Below are 15,027 nucleotides of genomic sequence, written 5' to 3' on the forward strand. Positions count from 1 at the left end.
GGCCAAGGAGGCCGTCCATGAACTCTCTGTCCTGTCATGGCCATGGAAACCAACCGTGAACTCACAGTCCACCCTATCATGACCAAGAAAGCCATCCATGAACTCTCTTCTTCTCCTGTTACGGCCGTTGAGAGGCCGTTGTTAACCTATGCCATCGTCTCCACTGAAATTGTTTTCTGCTCCACCTTGGCTTCCTGCTCCGCCTGCTCTGACCTGGTGGTCTTCTGCTCCGCCTTGGCTCCCGGCTCCGCCAGCTCTGCTCCATGGTCCAGGTCTGCCATTGCTCTATGGTCCAGCCCCACCTCTGCTCCACTGCCAGATCTGCCACTGCCCCACGATCCAGGCCCACCACTGCTCCTCAGTCCTGGTCCTCTGCCATGATCCAGGTCCGCATCCACTTCATGGGCCTGGCCCTCCATCCCTCCCCCTGGACCACCTCCAGTCCTTCACCCTCCTGGATTTTGTTGTTTTCGGTGGGTTATTTTTTTAGGCATCTGGTAGCTGCCTGTTTTGAGGAGGGAATATGTATCGTGTTCTTGTTTTTTTTTCTAGTTTAAATAAATATTTTCTACTGCATTTGGATCCTCTTCTCTTTCGATTACATGCTACAGGCTATCAAAAGGATGATTTATAACTTTCACACACACACACACACATGCACAATTGAAAAATGTACTCAACATTCACAATAAATGTTATTTTGCTGGAATATAATGAAATGAAAGAAACTAAAAAATATTAAAAGTTTAAATATAATATTACAAATAAAAAAACACATGGTTAATGTAGTTAAACCACTGTAACCACAAATTAACAATGATTTTGGTACACTATAGTTTAGCCGTGGTATTTGTAATCAATTCACCAAAATAAAAAAATAACATGGTTTTGTCAGACTCTGGGCCAGCTTTTGTGTGTGTCTTTGCTCCCCATGTGTTCCGTGACCCTGTTTCTGTCTCTCGTGTATCAAGTTCATTTGTCCCAGGTGTTTCCAATGTTTATTGTCTCCTTAGCTCCAGGTGTCCCTTGTCTTCCTCTCATCAGTTCCTGTGTATTTAAAGTGTGTTCTAGTGCTTGTTCTTTGTCAGCTGTTAAACGTCATTCTGTTCTCCTGATGTGTCGAGTCCTGTGATCCCCAGCCTTTAGTTAATAAAACCCTTTTGATGTATTTACTCCTCGCTCCTTCGTTCCCGTGTTCCTCATGTGTGCAACGTGACAGCTTTCTACACTTTTACTGTAATAAAATCATTGTAAATTTTCGTAAGCATGTTGATAATTTAAGTCTATTTTAAGTCCCAAAAAGCATTAGGTGTACTAATTTTTGTTTAAGTACTCAAGAAAATGAGGAATGTCTATTAGGTGAGAGAGTGCTTTTGTTTTGATTTGATTCTAAAAAAAATTGAGAAAGTGGAAAAATGGAATGTTACCATGACGTTCTCATGATGTTGCCATAAAGTAATGTCACGCTGACTAAATGACGACCAACTGGCGACATCCTCACATCGACTGTATTTGCTGGGTAGCTATTACAGCGGTCACGATTTAAGTGTAAAGAATGAAAAGTGTTACATTTTAGAGTAGTTCTGCTCATGTTGCATCAGATTTCTTTTACTCGCGGTTTGCAGCTTTGAGCATTATAACCAATCACACACCATTCTGTTGAGCTTATGAATGCAATGTCCAATCAGATGCGTTTTAACTCGTCACTATGGAGTGTGCGCACTCACTGACTGAATTCTGTATCTGCATTCGCAAATTCTGTCATAATAATAAACAACAAAGTACAAAATAAATGTAAGCGATTGATTTGCTTTAGTGATTATGGGAATTTCTAGCTCACATTAAACTGAAGTCATGGACGCTTCAGTGTCCTTTGCTCGCTTTCTTTGTGTAATTTTTAATAATTATTGTTTTGTTTTTCATGCTACTAAAATAACCAATGTGAAGTCTTGATTTTTTTTAATCCTTAAAAAGCCATTAAAAAAATTTAATAAACCGTTCTTAGCTTGTTTTGTCGATAGCCAGAATATAACTTGCTTTTTTTGCCTATTATAGTGGGATGGTCTGCATTAAAATGACACATACCTCCCTAAATGTTTTAAATGTCATGTGTCAACATGTTTTATTTTGTTATTGCAGTTTAATTTGTAAAGGTGTTCCTTTAATTAAAAACAACTAGTTTGAGATTCATATCCCCTTTTTGCCACCTCCTGCTGTTAAAATTTAACTAAGTAACTTTTAAATGAGCTACTTTTAACTTTTACTTGAATAGACTTTTAGACTGGTAATATTACTTGTACTTAAGTAAAATTTAATTAAACGTAATAGTACTTTTACTTGAGTAGAATATTTTAGTACTCTTTCCACCTCTGCTGGCTGTCCTGCTGTTCGGTGCTCTTAGTAATAAAAAAGCTGAGATTAAATTCAGAGATTAATTCAGTCAAAGGACGGCAGTTTGACAAAGCAAAGCCACAGGACAATTGAGGAAAACTACAAGTGCTAAAACCCCGTCCAAATGACCGACATACAGTATAATCACTCTCAGTCTGGCGGATTCTTCCGGTTTATGTGGCCACATCTTGGGCACATGCAATAAGATGTAGTTATACTAGATCATTGTAGATCTCTTGATTTTTACTGAAACTAAGGGCTGAATGTCACTGTGATGTTTGACACGATGATGAAAGGATTTTATGAGCTTCTCAACACTCATTTTCAGTCTTCAAGTTGCTCTGGGAGAATCAGAAGAGCCCTGTTCTTGTGTTCAAATCAGTGAAACATCTCAACCCTCCTTAACTCTCATTATTTCAGCACATTCACTCGGTTTATTGATAATGTTTCTGTATTCTGTGTAAATATAATGCAGCTGATGGTATAATAAAAAGGAAATCTGTACCAAATTATATGATTTAAAATTATTATTCTTAAATACCATAAAATGTTGTTAGGTTAAGATGGATGTTTAATTGATCTGCCTGTATAGTCAGCACTGAAGAAAGAAGCTGTCTATGTAGGGAGTGAACAGAGCTAGTGTTCACTGAGTGTCTGGCAGGTGGCACCAAATATCCATTATTGGATTATTATTAGTGAGAATGAAAAATGTTTATTGAACAAACTAGCAATGTTTCTCTGCTCGTGTCTGCTGTTTTTGTGCATTATAACGTGTGTTTCTGGTGTTCAGTGAGCTGGAGCTGTAAACACTGAAATTAGTTTAGCCTATTCTCAGTTCTGTTATATTCCTTTAATGTTTGTTTGATGAACTGTTGCTCATTCTTGTGCTCAACCAAAAAAAAAAACAAGAATGTAGTATTACCAATAGCTTGTCAGGAAAGAAGTTGTCTCTTCTACAAACCACGTGATGATGATGATGATAGTGATGATGATGACGATGATAACGTCACTGCAGCGCAGAGGATTTAAGTAAAGCTGAAAGTAAAGCTGAACAGCAGCTCGACTCCTGGTGAGATTATATTCCCTGCACTTTTGTGTTTTATTTAAATATATTTATTTTTATCAATTATAAATCATTACAAATATATGCTTTATTTAGATTATGTTTTGGGTGTATTTGTTTTTCTAGAAACCATCTTCATGGTTCGATTCAGTGAAAATGGCGATGAGATCCGAATCACTTTCTGGTAAGAAACTGGCCGTTTACACGTTTATAAGAAACAATTTAATTACTTTTGATTGTCATAGTGTGAAGAGTTTATTTAGTTTGAGATCATGTTTTTCAAGTGTCATTTGGCCCCTCTGAAAAACATTATAAACTCATTATAAGCTCAGATGTCAGATCCATCCAGAACACATTCACTACAAGGATATTTTTACAGACGATGTTAAGAGACATTTTAATTGTGTTGAAGCAGATGAATGTTTTATTCTGTAATGACACTTGACTTTGATGTATTTTACATTCATACTCTATATTTTCTGATTCTTTCAGACATGTCAGCGATCAGCTCCAGTCCAGATGATCCAGAGATCTGGATTCTTCTGGCTTTGGCTCATCTGGAAACACTGTACTGGGAGAAAATGGATTCATAGTGAAAAACATGAAGCTGAAGTTTGTGAGGAGAAAACACAGGTTGATGTGAAGCAGGTGAATGTGACTTCACTGATGAAGGGTAAAAGAAATGGAGATACTCAAAGAATCGTGCATCACACTTTGAAAACCCTTGATCTTTAATGGGATTCAGTCGTGGCGAAAGAGCGCTTCACACACCGAATAGTCATTTAACTTGCTGTTATTAACACTGTACAAATAGCCTATGGTGTTTTGGTAGAAATGTTTTTATTACAGCCTATTCGTTACTGTTATTTCTTTCATGAAATATTGGGGAATATTTTACTTTTATAAAAGTTTTGAAGTTTCAACATAACTAGTTTTTAAAAAAAAATACAAATTCCATAGTTTATTATTACTTATTGTGTTTATTTTAAAAACCATATAACCATGGTAATGAGGACCATGTTTTTACTTTTTATGACCACCATCTTACTAATACTAGTCAGTGAAACTCATTCTAAACAAGAACTCTAGTAAATTTCATTAGGGCAAAGGATAATTTAACAACATAGCTATAATAGCTTCTTTCTCTTTAAATGTTTAGTTATAATTCATTTTGATTTTGAAGTAAAATGTTGAGTCAATAAGAGCCTGATTAAAGATAAATAAAAGTGTCTTATATAAACTAGGTGTTTACTATTTACAAATATTAAAGTTCTTAAAGAGATAGTTCACCCACAAACGTACATTGTCATCATGTTATTCCATTGTTATTCCCTGTATGAATTTCTTTATTCTGTAGAACATAAAAGAAGATAATTTGAGAAATTCAAGATTTTTTTGTCCATAGAAATCAAGGGTAACCAAAATGGGTTGGTAACATTCTACAAAACATCTTCTTTTGTGATCCACAGAAGAAAGTAAGTCATACAGGTTTGGAACGACATAGAATTTAATAGCAGTAAATTTGCATTTGCAGACAAAAAAATGCATTATTAAGTTTGTTGCATTTGCCGTGAATTCAGTAATATCTGTCATTATTTGTTTCTGTCCTGTTTTATTTATTCATTTATTTATTCCAGTAACAATTACTCCTATAACCCAGCTCAACATTCATGGGGGAGCTTGTGGGCCGAATGGGCTGGATTTGTCCAGGCCGAATTTTAACCCCAGTCCAGCCAGATAAACAAGGAATTGTTAACTAGGCTATTACTTTATTGCAGTTGTGTTATCAGCCAACTTTGGATGTGTGGATGATCGCACAAGGATCAGGTGGTGATTGGAGAGAATTACATCACGTGGAACCGAAAGTGAAACTGAACAACTCTGAACAGCAGCTCGACTCCTGGAGAGATTATATTTCCCGCAGCAATGTGTTTTATGCACATATGTTGCTTTTTAGTTATTATGATACATTACAAATATAAGATCTTCATGGGCTCTGTTATGCTGTGATCAGATTCAGTGAAAATGGCGACTAGAACGGAAACACTTCCTGGTGAGAACCCGCCTTTTATTCTGCTCTTAAACTTGTGAAATAACTATAGCCTTGACTTTACCTTATTTTTACATTCATATTCCATATGTTCTGTCTCTTTCAGTCAGCAATCACTTTCAGTCAGCAATCAGCAGCTCCAGTCCAGATGATCCAGTGATCCGGATTCTTCTGATGGGCAGAGTGAGGTCTGGGAAAAGCTCATCTGTTAACACAATACTGGGAGAAAAGAGGTTTAAAGATCACATAAAACAGAAGAATTAAAAACAATTGAAGCTGAAGTTTGTGAGGAAGTCACTCAGAAGTGGGTTGGTGTGACTGATTGTCCAGGTCCAGATCTGAATAAACAGAAGCTGGTCTCTCGACACACCTGGGCTTTGTCATAATAGCGATTGATTTGCTTTAGTGATTATGGGAATTTCTAGCTCACATTAAACTGAAGTCATGGACGCTTCAGTGTCCTTTGCTCGCTTTCTTTGTGTAATTTTTAATAATTATTGTTTTGTTTTTCATGCTACTAAAATAACCAATGTGAAGTCTTGATTTTTTTTAATCCTTAAAAAGCCATTAAAAAAATTTAATAAACCGTTCTTAGCTTGTTTTGTCGATAGCCAGAATATAACTTGCTTTTTTTGCCTATTATAGTGGGATGGTCTGCATTAAAATGACACATACCTCCCTAAATGTTTTAAATGTCATGTGTCAACATGTTTTATTTTGTTATTGCAGTTTAATTTGTAAAGGTGTTCCTTTAATTAAAAACAACTAGTTTGAGATTCATATCCCCTTTTTGCCACCTCCTGCTGTTAAAATTTAACTAAGTAACTTTTAAATGAGCTACTTTTAACTTTTACTTGAATAGACTTTTAGACTGGTAATATTACTTGTACTTAAGTAAAATTTAATTAAACGTAATAGTACTTTTACTTGAGTAGAATATTTTAGTACTCTTTCCACCTCTGCTGGCTGTCCTGCTGTTCGGTGCTCTTAGTAATAAAAAAGCTGAGATTAAATTCAGAGATTAATTCAGTCAAAGGACGGCAGTTTGACAAAGCAAAGCCACAGGACAATTGAGGAAAACTACAAGTGCTAAAACCCCGTCCAAATGACCGACATACAGTATAATCACTCTCAGTCTGGCGGATTCTTCCGGTTTATGTGGCCACATCTTGGGCACATGCAATAAGATGTAGTTATACTAGATCATTGTAGATCTCTTGATTTTTACTGAAACTAAGGGCTGAATGTCACTGTGATGTTTGACACGATGATGAAAGGATTTTATGAGCTTCTCAACACTCATTTTCAGTCTTCAAGTTGCTCTGGGAGAATCAGAAGAGCCCTGTTCTTGTGTTCAAATCAGTGAAACATCTCAACCCTCCTTAACTCTCATTATTTCAGCACATTCACTCGGTTTATTGATAATGTTTCTGTATTCTGTGTAAATATAATGCAGCTGATGGTATAATAAAAAGGAAATCTGTACCAAATTATATGATTTAAAATTATTATTCTTAAATACCATAAAATGTTGTTAGGTTAAGATGGATGTTTAATTGATCTGCCTGTATAGTCAGCACTGAAGAAAGAAGCTGTCTATGTAGGGAGTGAACAGAGCTAGTGTTCACTGAGTGTCTGGCAGGTGGCACCAAATATCCATTATTGGATTATTATTAGTGAGAATGAAAAATGTTTATTGAACAAACTAGCAATGTTTCTCTGCTCGTGTCTGCTGTTTTTGTGCATTATAACGTGTGTTTCTGGTGTTCAGTGAGCTGGAGCTGTAAACACTGAAATTAGTTTAGCCTATTCTCAGTTCTGTTATATTCCTTTAATGTTTGTTTGATGAACTGTTGCTCATTCTTGTGCTCAACCAAAAAAAAAAACAAGAATGTAGTATTACCAATAGCTTGTCAGGAAAGAAGTTGTCTCTTCTACAAACCACGTGATGATGATGATGATGATAACGTCACTGCAGCGCAGAGGATTTAAGTAAAGCTGAAAGTAAAGCTGAACAGCAGCTCGACTCCTGGTGAGATTATATTCCCTGCACTTTTGTGTTTTATTTAAATATATTTATTTTTATCAATTATAAATCATTACAAATATATGCTTTATTTAGATTATGTTTTGGGTGTATTTGTTTTTCTAGAAACCATCTTCATGGTTCGATTCAGTGAAAATGGCGATGAGATCCGAATCACTTTCTGGTAAGAAACTGGCCGTTTACACGTTTATAAGAAACAATTTAATTACTTTTGATTGTCATAGTGTGAAGAGTTTATTTAGTTTGAGATCATGTTTTTCAAGTGTCATTTGGCCCCTCTGAAAAACATTATAAACTCATTATAAGCTCAGATGTCAGATCCATCCAGAACACATTCACTACAAGGATATTTTTACAGACGATGTTAAGAGACATTTTAATTGTGTTGAAGCAGATGAATGTTTTATTCTGTAATGACACTTGACTTTGATGTATTTTACATTCATACTCTATATTTTCTGATTCTTTCAGACATGTCAGCGATCAGCTCCAGTCCAGATGATCCAGAGATCTGGATTCTTCTGGCTTTGGCTCATCTGGAAACACTGTACTGGGAGAAAATGGATTCATAGTGAAAAACATGAAGCTGAAGTTTGTGAGGAGAAAACACAGGTTGATGTGAAGCAGGTGAATGTGACTTCACTGATGAAGGGTAAAAGAAATGGAGATACTCAAAGAATCGTGCATCACACTTTGAAAACCCTTGATCTTTAATGGGATTCAGTCGTGGCGAAAGAGCGCTTCACACACCGAATAGTCATTTAACTTGCTGTTATTAACACTGTACAAATAGCCTATGGTGTTTTGGTAGAAATGTTTTTATTACAGCCTATTCGTTACTGTTATTTCTTTCATGAAATATTGGGGAATATTTTACTTTTATAAAAGTTTTGAAGTTTCAACATAACTAGTTTTTAAAAAAAAATACAAATTCCATAGTTTATTATTACTTATTGTGTTTATTTTAAAAACCATATAACCATGGTAATGAGGACCATGTTTTTACTTTTTATGACCACCATCTTACTAATACTAGTCAGTGAAACTCATTCTAAACAAGAACTCTAGTAAATTTCATTAGGGCAAAGGATAATTTAACAACATAGCTATAATAGCTTCTTTCTCTTTAAATGTTTAGTTATAATTCATTTTGATTTTGAAGTAAAATGTTGAGTCAATAAGAGCCTGATTAAAGATAAATAAAAGTGTCTTATATAAACTAGGTGTTTACTATTTACAAATATTAAAGTTCTTAAAGAGATAGTTCACCCACAAACGTACATTGTCATCATGTTATTCCATTGTTATTCCCTGTATGAATTTCTTTATTCTGTAGAACATAAAAGAAGATAATTTGAGAAATTCAAGATTTTTTTGTCCATAGAAATCAAGGGTAACCAAAATGGGTTGGTAACATTCTACAAAACATCTTCTTTTGTGATCCACAGAAGAAAGTAAGTCATACAGGTTTGGAACGACATAGAATTTAATAGCAGTAAATTTGCATTTGCAGACAAAAAAATGCATTATTAAGTTTGTTGCATTTGCCGTGAATTCAGTAATATCTGTCATTATTTGTTTCTGTCCTGTTTTATTTATTCATTTATTTATTCCAGTAACAATTACTCCTATAACCCAGCTCAACATTCATGGGGGAGCTTGTGGGCCGAATGGGCTGGATTTGTCCAGGCCGAATTTTAACCCCAGTCCAGCCAGATAAACAAGGAATTGTTAACTAGGCTATTACTTTATTGCAGTTGTGTTATCAGCCAACTTTGGATGTGTGGATGATCGCACAAGGATCAGGTGGTGATTGGAGAGAATTACATCACGTGGAACCGAAAGTGAAACTGAACAACTCTGAACAGCAGCTCGACTCCTGGAGAGATTATATTTCCCGCAGCAATGTGTTTTATGCACATATGTTGCTTTTTAGTTATTATGATACATTACAAATATAAGATCTTCATGGGCTCTGTTATGCTGTGATCAGATTCAGTGAAAATGGCGACTAGAACGGAAACACTTCCTGGTGAGAACCCGCCTTTTATTCTGCTCTTAAACTTGTGAAATAACTATAGCCTTGACTTTACCTTATTTTTACATTCATATTCCATATGTTCTGTCTCCAGTCCAGATGATCCAGTGATCCAGATTCTTCTGATGGGCAGAGTGAGGTCTGGGAAAAGCTCATCTGTTAACACAATACTGGGAGAAAAGAGGTTTAAAGATCACATAAAACAGAAGAATTAAAAACAATTGAAGCTGAAGTTTGTGAGGAAGTCACTCAGAAGTGGGTTGATGTGACTGATTGTCCAGGTCCAGATCTGAATAAACAGAAGCTGGTCTCTCGACACACCTGGGCTTTGTCATAATGAATTCTGTACAGAGGAGATTGTGAGTGAATTAGAAACATGCATAATGTTCTACCGGACCACACGCTTTTCTCATCATCATTAAAGTGGAGCGATTCACTTGGGAAAATAAAAACATGAAGAAAGTCAAAAGAAGTGTTTGGAGAACAGAGACCCATGCTTTAAAAACAGCAAGGACAATTCACGCACCTGAACTGGACCAAGAAATTGGTTTGACACCTTATGTAGGCAGGGTGCGAACTACGGGGGAGCTAGGGGGAGCTCGGCTCCCCTTAATAAGACATGGGCTCCCCTGAAAACGTGATTTGTGAAGTTCAAAAAATCTTCAAAAAAAAGTTGTTGTTATCTCAAAAAATATTGACTGTGTTATTTTGACATGCAATTTAAATTTTGTGTAATGTGATCATCGTGAATTATTATGTGTAAAATTGCAAAAATATCATTCATTCATGCATGACGTCGATTTAAACCTAATTCACTTCAATAAAGATAACTATACGTGCTGTTCTTGTCATGAGCATCAAGGTGTGGGGCGCTGTGGTGCAAATTCCACTCATGTTTAGTACATGTTAACTCAAAGATTCGTAGAAAAAATATAAACGCTGGACTCTGTGGTCGATTCTGTGTGAAGGTAAAGTATGTTATTCTCAATTATGTGTTGTGGCTGGGTTGGTCTGCGATGTCTTAGGCCTAACTGAACGGAGGAATTATGGTATTCTTCTGTAGCCTGACAATGAGTAACTTTAACAGTTGTTCATGTGAACTCAAAGACAGCCTGATGCTTTGTTTCTAGACTATTTGTGGGTGGCTGTTTGTTGTTTCATCTCTCAATTTGTGTCGATAAAGTATAATAGGGTAAATCCTGTATAGTGATTTATCCTATATAGTGCTTGCATAAAGCAAGTAGTGCATACACTTGTAGCTGTTATGTATCTTTGTAAGTCATTGTAAGCCCCCCCATCCCGTTATTAAAAAAAAACCAAGTGGGCTCCCCCAAAGTCCACGGTATAGTTCGAACACTGTATGTAGGTCAACTGGAAAGCATGGACTGGAATATTTCTGGACCGAGGCATTACATTTCATTGATTGTTCACAAATCTAAAAACGTGGATCAGTCAGTGCCAGAATGCCATTCCATGGCCCTGCTTTCATTCATTTCAACATTACCTCTCATGCATTTCATGTGGTGATTCATTATGTGGGGGTTTTCAGACAGCGGTATTGTCAAACCGCAGAACCAACGAAACTCCTGGGTTTACGGTCTGTGTGTGTATAAGAGCTCTGCAAATGTTACTCGTGCTGCAGTAAGAGGAACTTTCTGTCATCAAGGTCCCCAGAATATAGTTTCAATCGTCTTTACGTTTAATTATGATTGACAGTTTTCTATTAATTGTGAAGGATTTTCTGATTAGCATGGTTTATGTTAAAGTATAGATAGCGTACTGTCACAACATTTGGAAAACATATCAGTGCAAGGATGAATTACTCAAGGAGGCAGATTTTGAATTTCAGAGAGAGAAAAATAATAGAAATAGAAATTTAATGTAATAAACTGCTAAAATTAGTGTTGTTTATCGTGGCTATGTAACATGTTCTTGGTTTTTGTTTCTAGCTTAAGATTCATGTTTTGTTTTACCCTGTTGTGTGCTCAAGGACTTTTGTGTTTAAGTGTATTTTCTGTTCCCATTGTTCCTATGTTCTCTCCCTGTGTTTAGGTCCTGTTCCTTTGCCTAGGTTGTTAGTTGTCATAGTGATTATTTAACTCCTTCCCCTTGTTGGTTTGTTAACCTGTGTATTTATAACCCTGTGTTTGCCTGGTTATTTGTCTGATGTTGTCCTTAATGGCTGTTACGTGTGCCCATGTCATTGCCTTGTTTCTTGCAAATTCTTTGCCCTGTTTCTTGCCATGCCTGGATTGACTTTGTGTTTGTTTAAATAAATATATTTTCTACTGCATTTGGATCCTCGTCTCTTTCGACTACACGTTACAGAACATCAGACCAAGAATGGATCCAGCAGTTCGCCTCTTGCATCTCTGTCAAGGCAGTCACTCCATTGAGGATTATGTGGAGGATTTCTGTGGTCTGTGCCATTTGGTGGACTTTAATGATGTAGCACTCAAGGACATTTTTTGTTTTGGTTTAAACAAAAATATTTCTCATTTAATGCCTCGCCATACCCCTCACTGGACTCTGGCTCAATATATTGATTTTGCACTTCAGTTGAGTGGTTCCTCATTTACTGTAGGAATTGCAGATGAGGAGCCCTGCAATCCTATAGTACCCACCACACCAGAGTGCTTCCATGCCCTGACTGCCATGTCAGGATTTATTCATGCCACACCAGATCCTGCTCACGTCATGCCTTTCAGCCCAGAGCCTCTGCACAAGATGGCCGCTGGTCCACAGCCTCTGCACAAGAGGGACGCCACGCCCCGAGTCCCCGGCCAAGATGGCCGTCACACCTGATTCTTGACCTGTCATGACAGCCACGCCAGAGACTCGTCACGCCATGGCTGTCATACAAGTTTCCCCCAAGGATTTGTTTTGGGAGTGGGGCTATATTACCCAAGCTCCTGTGGATACGGCGCTTGGGCCAGGGCAGACAAGATTGATTGCCAGTGTGATGGACCCACCTCTGATGTCAGTGTGAGCGGATGGCATCCCAGTGGTCTCTACGCTCCCAAGCCTCACAGCCTTGACACTCTCTGGCCCGGTGGACCTCCCTCTGTCTACTGCACTGCCCATGATGGTGATTGCCATTTTTTATGTCTGGGCTACACACTGCTCTCCTGTCCATGAGTCTGCCCCAGAGGCCTGTCCTGTCCATGAGTCTGCCTCAAAGGCCCCTCCTGTCCATGAGTCTGCCCCAGAGGCCCCTCCTGTCCATGAGTCTGCCCCAGAGGCCTGTCCTGTCCATGAGTCTGCCCCAGAGGCCCCTCTTGTCCAAGAGTTTTCCCCAGAGGTGGTAGCTTCTGCCACAGAACCTCCAGAGGTGGCAGCGTCCACTTATGAGCTCACTGTCTGTCCTGTCACTGTCAGGGTTCGGGTAGAGGATGGAGCGAGGACTCAGGACTGCAGAGAATAGGCTTTTATTGATAATAAAAATAAACAAAACAGCAACAAAAACTACCCCGTGGGGGAAAAACAGGCTGGCAAGGCAAGGCAAGGCAGGATCTGGACACGACACGACACATCCAGGGAGAGATGACAATGAACCGACACAGGACTGCAAACACAAGGAGAATAAATGGAGAGCAAATGAGGAGGGTAACGAGGGACCACATGTGGGGCAAATTAACTAATAATCAGGTAACAAGATGGGAGGGGTCAAGACAATTGACATGAGCACATGGCACACCGAATCAAAGACAAAAAGCCATGTGCTCACACAAAACAAAACACAAGCACATGGCCAGCAAAACAAATCACAAGCCATGTGCTAGAACAAAAGACACGAACACGCAGCTAATGAGAAAACTCATAAGCCGCGTGTTCACACAAGACAACGACACAAAACACAACACACGTGGACAGAAGAGCGCACGGCCGAGCGAACTCGAGACCGCACGCTCCCACAACAGACAGAACATGGAGCGCGAGTGTCCGGACCCCGACACGAAACCGAAACTCAAGACATGAATGCCGGGATCTGAACACCACGCTCCAACATGAAACAGTACACGCAGACGAGAGCGCACGGCTCGAGCACACTCGAAGCCGCACGCTCACATGAAAACAATGACATGACGCGAGTGTCAGGGCTCTGTCACTAAACTATGAATTACACTAGACCGAAGTGACAGAACCCTGACAGTCACGGCCAAGGAGGCCATCCATGAACTCACAGTCTGCCTTGTTTTGGCCAAGGAGGCCATCCATGAACTCGCTGTCTGTCCTGTCATGGCCAAGGAGGCCGTCCATGAACCCTCTGTCTTGTTATGGCCAAGGAGGTCATCAGTGAACTCACAGTCTGTCCTGTCATGGCCAAGGAGGCCGTCCATGAACCCTCTGTCTTGTTATGGCCAAGGAGGTCATCAGTGAACTCACAGTCTGTCCTGTCATGGCCAAGGAGGCCGTCCATGAACCCTCTGTCTTGTTATGGCCAAGGAGGTCATCAGTGAACTCACAGTCTGTCCTGTCACGGCCAAGAAGGCCGTCCATGAACCCTCTGTCTGCCTTGTTATGGCCAAGAAGGCCATCAGTGAACTCACAGTCTGTCCTGTCACGGCCAAGAAAGCCGTCCATGAACCCTCTGTCTGCCTTGTTATGGCCAAGGAGGCCATCCATGAACTCTCTGTCTGTCTAGGCACGGCCAAGGAGGCCGTCCATGAACCCTCTGTCTGTCTTGTTACGGCCAAGGAGGCCATCAATGAACTCACAGTCTGTCCTGTCACGGCCAAGGAGGCCGTCCATGAACCCTCTGTCTGCCTTGTTGTGGCCAAGGAGGCCATCCATGAACTGAACTCTTTGTCTTCCTTGTTACGACCAAGGAGGCCGTCCATGAACTCTCTGTCTGTCTTGTTACAGCCAAGGAGGCCATCAGTGAACTCCCAGTCTGTCCTGTCACGGCCAAAGAGGCCGTCCATGAACCCTCTGTCTGCCTTGTTATGGCCAAGGAGGCCATCCATGAACACTCTGTCTGTCCTGGCACGGCCAAGGAGGCCATCCATGAACCCTCTGTCTGCCTTTTCATGGCCAAGGAGGCCGTCCATGAACTCTCTGTCTGTCCTGTCACGGCCAAGGAGGCCGTCCATGAACTCTCTGTCTGTCCTGTCACGGCCAATGAGGCCATAAATTAACTCTCTGTCTGCCTTGTTACGGCCAAGGAGGCCGTCCATGAACTCTCTGTCTGTTTTGTTATGGCCAAGGAGGCCGTCCATGAACTCTTTGTCTTCCTTGTTACGACCAAGGAGGCCGTCCATGAACTCTCTGTCTGTCCTGTCACGGCCAAGGACGCTGTCCATGAACTCTCTGTCTGTCCTGTCACAGCCAAAGAGGCTGTCCGTGAACTCTCTGTCTGTCTTGTTACGGCCAAGGAGGCCGTCCATGAACTCTCTCTCTGTCCTGTCATGGCCAAGGAGGCTGTCCATGAACTCTCT

At 39.6% G+C, this 15,027-nt stretch overlaps 3 long non-coding RNA genes across 3 annotated transcripts; all 3 read left to right on the forward strand.

The window, feature by feature from the left end:
- Window positions 1–914: 914 nt before the first annotated feature.
- Window positions 915–13,473, forward strand: LOC107559206 (uncharacterized). Its single transcript, XR_001605576.1, has 3 exons — window positions 915–1,145; window positions 5,276–5,281; window positions 13,463–13,473. It is a non-coding gene; the product is annotated as an uncharacterized lncRNA (long non-coding RNA).
- On the forward strand, window positions 3,415–4,068 carry LOC107559207 (uncharacterized). The gene is made up of 3 exons (XR_001605577.1): window positions 3,415–3,460; window positions 3,581–3,638; window positions 3,947–4,068. It is a non-coding gene; the product is annotated as an uncharacterized lncRNA (long non-coding RNA).
- On the forward strand, window positions 7,491–8,144 carry LOC107559208 (uncharacterized). Its single transcript, XR_001605578.1, has 3 exons — window positions 7,491–7,536; window positions 7,657–7,714; window positions 8,023–8,144. It is a non-coding gene; the product is annotated as an uncharacterized lncRNA (long non-coding RNA).
- Window positions 13,474–15,027: the final 1,554 nt, after the last annotated feature.

Source organism: Sinocyclocheilus grahami, unplaced genomic scaffold (assembly GCF_001515645.1).
Source record: "Sinocyclocheilus grahami isolate Dianchi unplaced genomic scaffold, SAMN03320097.WGS_v1.1 scaffold678.1, whole genome shotgun sequence".
Lineage (NCBI taxonomy): Eukaryota > Metazoa > Chordata > Actinopteri > Cypriniformes > Cyprinidae > Sinocyclocheilus > Sinocyclocheilus grahami.